Here is a 14,858-nt window from a genome sequence, read left to right as displayed (position 1 = left end):
AACATTCTTTCCACATGGAATTGTCCCAAAATCAGCTGTTGAGACTGTTCTTTCTCCATTGAATGGTCTTGGCACCCTTGTCAAAAATCAGTTGACCATAGATGTGAGGGTTTATTTCTAGGCTCTCAGTTCTGTTCCATTGATCTATATGCCGATCTGTATGCCATTACTGCACTGATCTGGTTACTGGAGCTTTGTTGTAAGTTTTAAAATTGAGAAGTATGAGTCTTCCAACTTTGTTCTTTTTAAAGACTGTTTTGGCCAATCAGGGCCCTTGTGTCTCCATATGAATTTTAGGATCAGCTTTTTTTCATTTCTGCTGAAAAGGTTGTTGGGAATCTTATGTTAATTGCATTTAATATGTAGCTTGCTTTGGGGTTTATTGCCATCTTAACAACATTGTCTTCCAGCCGATGAACACAGGATGTTTTTCAATTTATTTAGGTCTTTAATTTCTTCCAGTAAGGTCTTGTAGTTGCCAATGTACAAGTGTTATACCTTCTTGTCTAAATTCATTCCTAAGTATTTGATTCTCGTGTTTTCTTTCTTTTTCTTTATTATTTTTAATTGTGGTAATATATGCATAACAAAATTTATCATCTTAACCATTTTTTCTTTGTAATTCTAGTTTATTTATTTTTCTTCCAGTTTTATCGATTTAATTGACATACAGCACTGTTTGTTTGAGTACAGCATAATGATTTGACTTACATACATCATGAAATGATTATCACAGTAAGTTTAGTGAACATCTATCATCTCATACAGATACCAAATTAAAGACATAGAAAAAAATATTTTCCTTGTGATGAGAACTCTTAGGATTTACTCTCTTAACCACTTTCATCTATAATATACAGCAGTGTTAGTTTTATTTATCATGTTGTACATTACATCCTTAAGAGTTGTTTACCTTATAACTGGAAGTTTGACTGCCCTCAACCAATTCCCACTCCCTCCCCCCACCCGTTGCCTCTGTTAACCACAAATCTGATCTCTTTCTATGAGTTTGTTATCTTGTTTCTGAAGTATAATTAATCTACAACATTCTGTTAGTTCCTGTGCACAAAATAGTGATTTGATATTTCTATACATTTCAAACACCACGGTAAATCTAGTTACGATATGCCACTATGCAAAGATATTACATAGTTATTGACTGTATTCCCCACACTGTACACTTAATACCCGAGACTCATTTGTTTTACAAATGGAAGTTTGGACTTCTTAATCTCCCTCACTTATTTCTTTCCTCCCTTCACCACCTCCCCTCTGACAACCACCTGTTTGTTTTCTATCTATAACTCTGTTTCTGTTTTGTTATGTTTGTTTGTTTTGGTTTTTAGATTTCACTTAGCATAATACCCTCTAGGTCCATCCATGTTGTTGCAAATGGCAAGATTTCATTCTTTTTATGGCTGAGCAATATTCCATTTCATAAATATATACACCACATTTTCTTTATCCATGGGCATTTAGGTTGCTTCCATATCTTGGCTATTGTAAATAATGCTGCAGTGACCATAGGGGTGTATATACCTTTTCGAATGAGTGTTTTTGTTTTCTTCAGAAAAATACCCATATGTTAATTGTTGGATCATGTGATAGTTCTGTTTTTAATTTTGTGAGGAGCCTCCAAACTGTTTTCCATAGTGGCTGCACCAATTTACATTCCCACCAACAGTGCACGAGTGTTCCCTTTTCTCTTCATCCTTGCCAGTACTTGTTGTATTTTGCTAATAGCCATTCTGACAAGTGGGAGGTGATATTTCATTGTGGTTTTGATTTTCATTTCCCTGATGATTAATGATGTTGAGCATCTTTTCATGTGCCTCTTGGCCATCTGTATGTCTTCTTTGCAAAAATGTCTATTCAGATCCTTTGCCCATTTTTAAAAATCAGGTTGTTTGGGTTTTTGATGTTGAGTTGTATGAGTTCTTTGTACATTCTGGGTATTAACCCCTTATCAGATAGATTGCTTGCAGATATCTTCTCCCATTCAGTAGATGATAGTTCCCTTCACTGTGGAAAAGCTCTTTAGTTTGATGTAGTCCCATTTGTTTATTTTTGGTTTTGTTTCCCTTGCCTGAGGAGACATATGCAAAAAAAAATTATTAAGATCAGTGTCAAAGAGCTTAGTGCCTGTGTTTTCTTCAAGAAGTTTTGTCTCTTTTTTTGGTTGTGGTTTCAGTTCTTACATTTAAGTCTTTAATCCATTTTGAATTTGTTTTTGTGCATGGTGTAGTTTAATGGTATTAAATACATTCATATTGTTGGGCAGACATCACCGTCACCCATCTCTAGAACTCTTTTCATCTTGCAAAACTGAATTTCTACATTGACTCAAATAGCAACTCCCCATTCCACCTTATGCTCAAGCCCCTGGCAACCACCATTCTAAGAATTTGACTACTCTAGGTACCTCACGTAATTGGAATACAGTATTTGTCCTTAAGTAACAAGTTTACTTCACTTAGCATAATGTCCTCAAGGATCATCAGTGTTGTACTATCTGACAGGATTGTCTTTTTTTTAAGACTGAATGATACTGCGTTGTATGTATATACCACATTTTGTTTGTTCATTCATTCATCCATCCGTTAATAGATACTTGTGTTGCTTCCACCTGTAGACCATTGTGAATAATGCTGCTATGAACATGAGTGTACAAATATCCATTCAAGATCCTACTTTCAATTTTGGGGGTTACATATCCAGAAGTGGAATGGCTGGATTATATGGTAGTTCTATTTTTAATTATTTGAGGAACCACCCTACTGTTTTCCACAGCAGCTGCCCATTTTACAGTCCCACCAACAGCACACAATGGTTCCACTTTTTCCACATCTTTGTCAACACTTGTTATTTTCTGTTTTTTTTTTATAGTGGCATCCTAGTGTGTATGAAGTGATATGTTTTTGACTTGCATTTCTTTCATGATTATATTGAGCATCTTTTTATATACTTCTTGGCCACTTGTATATCATCTTTGGAGAAATGTCTATTCAAGTACTTTGCCCATTCTTGAATCGCGTTATTTTTTGGTCATTGAGTTGTAGTAGTTCTTTACATATTCTGAGTATTAACCTCTTATCAGATATATGATTTATAAATTTTTCTCCCAATCAGTGGGTTACCTTCTCACCTTTGTTGATTGTGTCCTTTGATGCCCAGAAATTTTTAATATTGATGTAGTCCCAATTGTCGAGTTTTACTTTTGCTGCCTGTGCTTTTGGTGTCATATCTAAGAAGTCATTACCAAGTCCAATGCCATGAAGCTTTTCCCCTGTGTGTTCTTCCAAGAATGTTATGGTTTTAGGTCTTTAATCCATTTTGAGGTAATTTTTGTATACGATGTAAGATAAGGCTCCAACTTCATTCTTTTTTTTTTTTCCCCATTTCATTCTTTTTAAGAGCATGTGCATATCCAGTTTTCCCAGCACCATTTGTTAAGGAGACTGCTCTTTTCCTGTTGAATGGTCTTGGCCCCTTGTCAAGGGTCAGAGATCATTTGACCATGTGGCACAAAGGTTTATTTCTGGGCTCTCTATTCTAGTCCATTGATCTATTTATCTTTATGCCAGTACCACAGTGTTATTGTATTACTGTTTTGAAATCAGGAAGTGTGAATCCTCCAACTTTGTTGTTCTCTTTCAAAGTTGTTTTGGTTCTTCAGGGTTTCTTATCATTTTTAATGATTTCTTATTGTTTTCCATTTTTTTTATTGCTATATGATTTTCTTTGAGTTGTTTTTTTTTGCTAACTTAGCAGCCATGTAATTAACAAATATGCTTAAGCCACTGTCTCAATGTACCACTCAGATATGAAATAGTATCTATTGACTCCATTATATAAAAAATTAAGAAACTGGTTGCACTTGCCCTACTTCTCCCCACTCTCCACCTACACACACTTCCCCCAACATAACAATATTCGTTAATTTTGTGAATGTTGTCTCAATTCATTATGGTAGTATTACTACTGTATTGATTAGCTTTATTTTTAAGAAGTATAGCATTTTTCTTCCATGTTATAAGCAAAATCACCATTTTATGTGTTTTTTAAAGGGGGTCAATATCATCAGTCTTTTCAGTGTAACTGTTTGTGAGTTTATTAATTTAAATAATTTTATTATTTAGCTAGATTTTTCAACAGTTGTTCAGGAGTGAGCATCTCTTCAGTTCTTATAAATTTGAGATTATCATTCTGTAACCTTTGTATAGGAATAACAACTTGTTTGGGTATAAAACTTTTGAATAATAATCTTTAATTCAAAACTCAGTCAGATTTGCTCCCCCTTTCTGGGCACATACAATTAATATTTCTGTGCCAGAGGCAACCCTAATATTTTTTCCCTATTGGATCCTGGATTGTTGTTGGGTTTTTAAAATTTAAGTTTTCTTACTTTCCCAGGGTATGTCTCAGCGTTGGTCAATCTCTATTGATTTTTTAAAAATAAAATTTACATACCTTACAATTCATTCTTGTAAAGTATACAATTCAGTGGTTTTTAATATATTCAGAGGAGGTTATACAACTGTCACCACTAATTCCAGAACTTTTTGTCATACCAAAAAGAAACCCTGTGCCCCTTCACAGTCATTTCCTAGCCTTCAACCATTAATCTACTTTCTGTATCTATGGATTTGCCCATTGGGCACATTTTCTATAAGCAAATCATGCAATATGTGGCCTTTTGTGTCTGGCTTCTTTTACTTAATATTTTCAAGGTTCATCCATTTTGTAGCAGGAATCAGTACTTGTTGTTTGTTATGAACAGTAACAAACAGTATTTCAAATACATATACAACATGTTTATTCATGAGTTGTTGGACATGTGGATTGTTTCTGCTTTTTTGGCCATTATGAAAAATGCTGCTGTAAACATTAATGCACAGGTTTTTGTGTGGACATGTTCCTTCAATTTTCTTACGTATATACCTAGGCGTAGAATTGCTGGATCATATGGTAACTCTGTTTAAGCTTCTGAGTAACTGCCAAAGTGTTTTCCAAAGTGGCTGCACCATTTTATATTCCCACCTGGATCATATTTCAGTTTGTCTACATCCTCATCAACACTTGTTGTCTGTCTTTTGATAATAACTATCTTAATGGGTGTGAAGAGGTATCTCACTTTTTAATGATTTTAATTTGCATTTCGCTAATGACTAAGATGTTGAGCATCTTTTCATATGCTTATTGGCCATATGTTTACCTTTAGAGAAATGTCTAATCCAATCCTTTGCCCATTTTAAAATTGGCTTATTTGTCATTTTATTACTGAGTTCTGTTTCTTTGTCTATTCTGAATACAAGTCCCTTATTAGGATATGTTTTGCAAACATGTTCTTTCATTCTGTGCCATCCTTTTCACTTTCTTGATGACTTTACTTGTGGTACAAAAGTTTTAATTTTGACAAAGTACAATTTGTCTGTTTCTTCTTTTGTCACTTGTGCTTTTCATGTCATATCTAAAACTATTGTCTAACCCAAGGTTACAAAATATTTACTCTTTATTTTCTTCTAAAAGTTTTATAATTGTAGTTCTTACTTTTAGTTCTATGATCATTTTTTAGTTAACTTTTGTATGTGGCATTGAGGTAGTACAGTTTTATTCTTTTGCCTGTGGATAGCCAGTGTCGTAGTACCATTTGTTGCAAAGACTATTCTTTCTTCCATTGAATTGTCTGGGCACCCTTGGCAAAAATCAATTGATCATAAGAAAAAAAAAAAATCAGAAAAATAAAAATAAACTTAAAAAATTGATTATAAATGTAAGGGTTTATTCTAGACTATAAACCCTATTTTATTGATCTATATGTCACTCTTTATGCCACTACCACACTGTCTAATTAGTGTGACTCCTCCAACTTTGTTTTTTCTTTTTCAAGATTGTTTTATCTATTCTTAGGTCATAGGAATATTCAGATCAGCTTGTCAATAATTTCTGCCAAAAAGAAAAAAAAAAAGACAACTTGAATCTTGGGTAGGGATTGCATTGAAACTGTAGAAAAATTTAGGGAGTACTGCTGTCATAACGATATTAAATCTTCTAATCCATGAACTGGGGTGTTTTTCCATTTATTTAGGTCATCTTTAATTTCTTCAACGATGTTTGTGGGTTCCACTTCTTTGTAGTTTGGCACTTCTGTTGTTAAAAGTATCCCTGAGGGGGGAGAAGAGAAGATGGCGGAAGAGTAAGACGCGGAGATCACCTTCCTTCCCACAGATACAGTAGAAATACATCTACACGTGGAACTGCTCCTACAGAACACCCACTGAATGCTGGCAGAAAACGTCAGACCTCCCAAAAGGCAAGAAACTCCCCCCGTACTTGGGTAGGGCAAAAGAAAAAAGAAATAACAGAGACAAAAGAATAGGGACGGCACCTGCACCAGTGGGAGGGAGCTGTGAAGGAGGAAAGATTTCCACGCACTAGGAAGCCCCTTCGCGGGCAGAGACTGCGGGTGGCAGAGGGGGGAAGCTTCGGAGCCACGGAGGAGAGCGCAGCCACAGGGGTGCAGAGGGCAAAGCGGAGAGATTCCCGCACGGAGGATCAGTGCCGACCAGCACTCAGCAGCCCGAGAGGCTTGTCGGCTCACCCGCCGGGGCGGGCGGGGCTGGGAGTTGAGGCTCGGGCTTCGGTCGGATCGCAGGGAGAGGACTGGGGTTGGCGGCGTGAACACAGCCTGAAGGGGTTAGCGCACCACAGCTGGCTGGGAGGGAGACCGGGAAAAAGTCTGCAGCTGCCGAAGAGGCAAGAGACTTTTTCTTGCCTCTTTGTTTCGCGGCGCGCAAGGAGAGGGAATTCAGAGCGCCGCCTAAACGAACTCCAGAGATTGGCGCGAGCCGCGGCTATCAGCGCGGACCCCAGAGACGGGCGTGAGACGCTGGGGCTGCTGCTGCCGCCTCCAAAAATCCTGTGTGCGAGCACAGGTCACTCTCCACACCGCCCCTCCCAGGAGCCTGTGCAGCCCACCACTGCCAGGGTCCCGTGATCCAGGGACAACTTCGCCGGGGGGAACGCACGGCGCGCCTCAGGCTGGTGCCACGTCACGCCGGCCTCTGCCGCCGCAGGCTCGCCCCGCCTCCTCTGTACCCCTCCCTCCCCGCGGCCTGGGTGAGCCAGAGCCCCCGAAGCAGCTGCTCCTTTAACCCCGTCCTGTCTGGGCGGGGAACAGACGCCCTCAGGCGACCTACACGCAGAGGCGGGTCCAAATCCAAAGCTGATCCCCAGGAGCTGTGCGAACAGAGAAGAGAAGGGGAAATCTCTCCCAGCAGCCTCAGAAGCAGCGGATTAAAACTCCACAAACAACTTGATGTGCCTGCATCTGTTGAATACCTGAATAGATAACGAATCATCCCAAATTCAGGAGGTGGACTTTGGGAGCAGGATATATTAATTTTTCCCCTTTTCCTTTTTTTGTGAGTGTATATGTATATGCTTCTGGGTGAGATTTTGTCTGTATAGCTTTGCTTTATAATAGCTTTCTTTTACTTCACTATATTATAGCCTCTTTCTTTCTTTCTTTCTTTCTATTTTTTCTCCCTTTTACTCTGAGCCGTGTGGACGAAAGGCTCTTGGTGCTCCAGCCAGGCATCAGGGCTGTACCTCTGAGGTGGGAGAGCCAACTTCAGGACACTGGTCCACAAGAGACCTCCCAGCTCCACGTAATACCAAACGGCAAAAATCTCTCAGAGATCTCCATCTCAACATCAAGACCCAGCATCACTCAATGACCAGCAAGCTACAGTGCTGAACACCCTATGCCAAACAACTAGCAAGACAGGAACACAGCCCCATCCATTAGCAGAGAGGCTGCCTAAAATCATAATAAGGCCTCAGACACCCCAAAATACACCACCAGACGTGGACGTGCCCACCAGAAAGACAAGATCCAGCCTCATCCACCAGAACTCAGGCACTAGTCCCCCCCACCAGGAAGCCTACACAACCCACTGAACCAACCTTAGCCACTGGGGACAGATACCAAAAACAACGGGAACTACGAACCTGCAGCCTGTGAAAAGGAGACCCCAAACACAGTAAGATAAGCAAAATGAGATGACAGAAAAACACACAGCAGATGAAGGAGCAGGGTCAAAACACACCAGACTTAACAAATGAAGAGGAAATAGGTAGTCTACCTGAAAAAGAATTCAGAATAATGATAGTAAGGATGATCCAAAATCTGGGAAATAGTATAGACAAAATGCAAGAAACATTTAACAAGGACGTAGAAGAACTAAAGAGGAACCAAGCAACGATGAAAAACACAATAAATGAAATTAAAAATACTCTAGATGGGATCAATAGCAGAATAACTGAGGCAGAAGAACGGATAAGTGACCTGGAAGATAAAATGGTGGAAATAACTACTGCAGAGCAGGATAAAGAAAAAAGAATGAAAAGAACTGAGGAAAGTCTCAGAGACCTCTGGGACAACATTAAACGCACCAACATTCGAATTATAGGGGTCCCAGAAGAAGAAGAGAAAAAGAAAGGGACTGAGAAAATATTTGAAGAGATTATAGTTGAAAACTTCCCTAATATGGGAAAGGAAATAGTTAATCAAGTCCTGGAAGCACAGAGAGTCCCATACAGGATAAACCCAAGGAGAAACACGCCAAGACACATATTAATCAAACTGTCAAAAATTAAATATAAGGAAAACATATTAAAAGCAGCAAGGGAAAAACAACAAATAACACACAAGGGAATCCCCATAAGGTTAACATCTGATCTTTCAGCAGAAACTCTGCAAGCCAGAAGGGAGTGGCAGGATATACTTAAAGTGATGAAGGAGAAAAACCTACAACCAAGATTACTCTACCCAGCAGGGATCTCATTCAGATGTGATGGAGAAATGAAAACCTTTACAGACAAGCAAAAGCTGAGAGAGTTCAGCACCACCAAACCAGCTTTACAACAAATGCTAAAGGAACTTCTCTAGGCAAGAAACACAAGAGAAGGATAACACCTACAATAACAAACCCAAAACAGTTACGAAAATGGGACTAGGAACATACATATCGATAATTACCTTGAATGTAAATGGATTAAATGCTCCCACCAAAAGACACAGGCTGGCTGAATGGATACAAAAACAAGACCCATATATATGCTGTCTACAAGAGACCCACTTCAGACCTAGAGACACATACAGACTGAAAGTGAGGGGATGGAAAAAGATATTCCATGCAAATGGAAATCAAAAGAAAGCTGGAGTAGCAATTCTCATATCAGACAAAATAGACTTTAAAATAAAGACTATTACAAGAGACAAAGAAGGACACTATATAATGATCAAGGGATCGATCCAAGAGGAAGGTATAACAATTGTAAATATTTATGCACCCAACATAGGAGCACCTCAATACAGAAGGCAAATACTAACAGCCATAAAAGGGGAAATCGACAGCAACACAATCATAGTAGGGGACTTTAACACCCCACTTTCACCAATGGACAGATCATCCAAAATGAAAATAAATAAGGAAACACAAGCTTTAAATGATACATTAAACAAGATGGACTTAATTGATATTTATAGGACATTCCACCCAAAAACAACAGAATACACATTTTTCTCAAGTGCTCATGGAACATTCTCCAGGATAGATCATATCTTGGGTCACAAATCAAGCCTTGGTAAATTTAAGAAAATTGAAATCGTATCAAGTATCTTTTCCGACCACAACGCTATGAGACTAGATATCAATTACAGGAAAAGATCTGTAAATAATACAAACACATGGAGGCTACACAATACACTACTTAATAACGAAGTGATCACTGAAGAAATCAAAGGGGAAATCAAAAAATACCTAGAAACAAATGACAATGGAGATACGACGACCCAAAACCTATGGGACGCAGCAAAAGCAGTGCTAAGAGGGAAGTTTATAGCAATACAAGCCTACCTCAAGAAACAGGAAACATCTCGAATAAACAACCTAACCTTGCACCTAAAGCAATTAGAGAAAGAAGAACAAAAAAACCCCAAAGCCAGCAGAAGGAAAGAAATCATAAAGATTAGGTCAGAAATAAATGAAAAAGAAATGAAGGAAACAATAGCAAAAATCAATGAAACTAAAAGCTGGTTCTTCGAGAAGATAAACAAAATTGATAAACCATTAGCCAGACTCATCAAGAGAAAAAGGGAGAAGACTCAAATCAATAGAATTAGAAATGAAAAAGGAGAAGTAACCACTGACACTGCAGAGATACAAACGATCATGAGAGATTACTACAAGCAACTCTATGCCAATAAAATGGACAACCTGGAAGAAATGGACAGATTCTTAGAAATGCACAAACTGCCGAGACTGAACCAGGAAGAAATAGAAAATATGAACAGACCAATCACAAGCACTGAAATTGAAACTGTGATTAAAAACCTTCCAACAAACAAAAGCCCAGGACCAGATGGCTTCACAGGCGAATTCTATCAAACATTTAGAGAAGAGCTAACACCTATCCTTCTCAAACTCTTCCAAAATATTGCAGAGGGAGGAACACTCCCCAACTCATTCTACGAGGCCACCATCACCCTGATACCAAAACCAGACAAAGATGTCACAAAGAAAGAAAACTACAGGCCAATATCACTGATGAACATAGATGCAAAAATCCTCAACAAAATACTAGCAAACAGAATCCAACAGCACATTAAAAGGATCATACACCATGATCAAGTGGGGTTTATCCCAGGAATGCAAGGATTCTTCAACATACGCAAATCAATCAATGTGATACACCATATTAACAAACTGAAGGAGAAAAACCATATGATCATCTCAATAGATGCAGAGAAAGCTTTCGACAAAATTCAACACCCATTTATGATAAAAGCCCTGCAGAAAGTAGGCATAGAGGGAACCTTCCTCAACATAATAAAGGCCATATATGACAAACCCACAGCCAACATTGTCCTCAATGGTGAAAAACTGAAACCATTTCCACTAAGATCAGGAACAAGACAAGGTTGCCCACTCTCACCACTATTATTCAACATAGTTTTGGAAGTGTTAGCCACAGCAATCAGAGAAGACAAAGAAATAAAAGGAATCCAAATCAGAAAAGAAGAAGTAAAGCTGTCACTATTTGCAGATGACATGATACTATACATAGAGAATCCTAAAGATGCTACCAGAAAACTCCTAGAGCTAATCAATGAATTTGGTAAAGTAGCAGGATACAAAATTAATGCACAGAAATCTCTTGCATTTCTATACACTAATGACGAAAAATCTGAAAGTGAAATTAAGAAAACACTCCCGTTTACCATTGCAGCAAAAAGAATAAAATATCTAGGAATAAACCTACCTAAGGAGACAAAAGACCTGTATGCAGAAAATTATAAGACACTGATGAAAGAAATTAAAGATGATACAAATAGATGGAGAGATATACCATGTTCCTGGATTGGAAGAATCAACATTGTGAAAATGACTCTACTACCCAAAGAAATCTACAGATTCAATGCAATCCCTATCAAACTACCACTGGCATTTTTCACAGAACTAGAACCAAAAATTTCACAATTTCTATGGAGACACAAAAGACCCCGAATAGCCAAAGCAATCTTGAGAACGAAAAATGGAGCTGGAGGAATCGGGCTCCCTGACTTCAGACTATATTACAAAGCTACAGGAATCAAGACAGTTTGGTACTGGCACAAAAACAGAAATATAGATCAATGGAACAGGATAGAAAGCCCAGAGATAAACCCACACACATATGGTCACCTTATCTTTGATAAAGGAGGCAAGCATATACAGTGGAGAAAAGACAGCCTCTTCAATAAGTGGTGCTGGGAAAATTGGACAGGTACATGTAAAAGTATGAAATTAGAACACTCCCTGACACCATGCACAAAAATAAACTCAAAATGGATTAAAGACCTAAGTGTAAGGGCAGACACTATCAAACTCTTAGAGGAAAACATAGGCAGAACACTCTATGACATACATCACAGCAAGATTCTTTTTGACCCAGCTCCCAGAGAAATGGAAATAAGAACACAAATAAACAAATGGGACCTAATGAAACTTAAAAGCTTTTGCACAGCAAAGGAAACCATAAACAAGACCAAAAGACAACCCTCAGAATGGGAGAAAATATTTGCAAATGAAGCAACTGACAAAGGATTAATCTCCAAGATTTACAAGCAGCTCATGCAGCTCAATAACAAAAAAACAAACAACCCAATCCAAAAATGGGCAGAAGATCTAAATAGACATTTCTCCAAAGAAGATATACAGATGGCCTACAGACACATGAAAGCATGCTCAACATCATTAATCATTAGAGAAATGCAAATCAAAACTACAATGAGATATCATCTCACACCGGTCAGAATGGCCATCATCAAAAAATCTAGAAACAATAAATGCTGGAGAGGGTGTGGAGGAAAGGGAACACTCTTGCACTGTTGGTGGGAATGTAAATTGATACAGCCACTACGGAGAACAGTATGGAGGTTCCTTAAAAAACTACAAATAGAACTACCATACGACCCAGCAATCCCACTCCTGGGCATATACCCTGAGAAAACCATAGGTCAAAAAGAGTCATGTACCAAAATGTTCATTGCAGCTCTATTTACAATAGCCAGGACATGGAAGCAACCTAAATGTCCATCGACAGATGAATGGATAAAGAAGATGTGGCACATATATACAATGGAATATTACTCAGCCATAAAAAGAAATGAAATGGAGATATTTGTAATGAGGTGGATGGAGTTAGAGTCTGTCATACAGAGTGAAGTAAGTCAGAAAGAGAAAAACAAATACAGTATGCTAACACATATATACGGAATCTAAGGAAAAAAAAAAAAAAAGGCCACGAAGAACCTAGTGGCAAGACGGGAATAAAGACACAGACCTACTAGAGAATGGACTTGAGGATATGGGGAGGGGGTGGGGTGAGATGTGACAGGGTAAGAGAGTGTCATGGACATATATACACTACCAAATGTAAAATAGATAACTAGTGGGAAGCAGCCGCATAGCACAGGGAGATCAGCTCGGTGCTTTGTGACCACCTAGAGGGGTGGGATGGGGAGGGTGGGAGGGAGGGAGATGCAAGAGGGAAGAGAAATGGGAACATATTGTATATGTATAACTGATTCACTTTGTTATAAAGCAGAAGCTAACACACCATTGTAAGGCAATTATACTTCAATAAAGATGTTTAAAAAAAAAAAAGTATCCCTGAGTATTTCATTCTTTTTGATACCAGTGTAACTAGTATTGGTTTCTTAAGTTCATTTTGGGAATTTTCCTTGTGGTACAGGAATATTACTGGTTTTTGTATGTATTTTGGTTCCTGCAACTTTGCTGAACTTGCTTATAAGTTTGAGTAATTTGTGTTTGTGTGTTCCTTAGTGTTTTCTATATAAAATATTGTGTCATTTGCAAAGAGAGATAGTTTTCCTTCTTCTTTCCGATATCATGTCATTTATCTCTTTTTCTTGCCTAGTTGCCCTTGCTAGAACCTCCAGTACTGTGTTGAATAGAAGTGTTAAGAATGAGTATCCTTGTCTTGTTCCTGATTTTTTTTTTTTTTTTTTTAATTTTATTTATTTATTTATTTATTTATGGCTGTGTTGGGTCTTCGTTTCTGTACGAGGGCTTTCTCCAGTTGCGGCAAGTGGGGGCCACTGTTCATCACGGTGCGCGGGCCTCTCATTATCGCGGCCTCTCTTGTTGCGGAGCACAGGCTCCGGACGCGCAGGCTCAGCAGTTGTGGCTCACGGGCGTAGTTGCTCCGCAGCATGTGGGATCCTCCCAGACCAGGGCTCGAACCCGTGTCCCCTGCATTAGCAGGCAGATTCTCAACCACTGCGCCACCAGGGAAGCCCTTGTTCCTGATTTTAAGGAGAAATCTTTCTGGTCATTAAGCATGATGTTAGCTGTGAGTTTTTTTTATAAATGCCGTTTATCAGGTTGAGGAACTTCTATTCCTGTTTTGTTGAGTGTTTTTATTATGGAAGGGTTTTGGGTTTTGCCATATGCTTTTTCTACGTATAATGAAATGATCCTATGTTTTCTTTATGAAGATGGTGTGTTACGTTGATTGATAATCATATATTGAACCAACTTTGCCTTCCTGGGATAAATTCCTCTTGGTTTTAATGTATAATCCCTCTTCTGTGTTGCTGGATTCAGTTTGCTAGTATTTTGTTGAGGATTTTCCTTCTATATTCATAAGGGGTATTGGTCTGTAGTTTTACTGTATCTTTGCCTTTTTTATCAGGGTAATAATCTCCTTATAGAAAGAATTGGGAAGTAATCCTTCTTCTCATTTTGTTTTGATGATGATGTTGTTTTTTGAGTTTGTGAATGGTTGTTGTTAATTCTACTTTAAATGTTTTTTAGAATTCACCAGTTTGGACCTGGGCTTTTCTTTGGGGGGTGTTTTCTGATTACTGACTCAGCCTCTGTCCTTATTATAGGTTTGTTCAGATTTTCTATTTTTGCTTGAGTCAGTTTTGCTAGGTTGTTTTTCTAGGAATTTGTCTATTTCATCTGGGTTACCTAATTTGTTGACATGTGATTGTTCATAATATTCCCTTATGATCCTTTTTAATTTCTGTGTGATTGGTAGTAACATCCCCTGGTTCATTCTTAATGTAAATGATTTGAGTTTTCCCCTTTTTGCTTTTGGTGAATTCTAGCTAAAGATTTGTCCATTTTTGTTGACCTTTTCCAAGAACCAACTTTTGATTTCTTTGATTTTTCTCTTTTTTTGATTCTCTGATTCATTTATTTTCATTCTAATCTATATAATTTCCTTCATTTTGCCTGCTTTGGGTTTTATTTGGTCTTCTTTTTCTGGTTTCTTAAGGT

The sequence above is a fragment of the Balaenoptera borealis genome, assembly GCF_965194805.1.
Source record: "Balaenoptera borealis genome assembly, contig: HAP1_SCAFFOLD_1426, whole genome shotgun sequence".
Taxonomy (NCBI): Eukaryota; Metazoa; Chordata; class Mammalia; order Artiodactyla; family Balaenopteridae; genus Balaenoptera; species Balaenoptera borealis.
The sequence above is the reverse complement of the archived record's forward strand: the minus strand, read 5'-3'. Positions refer to the sequence as shown.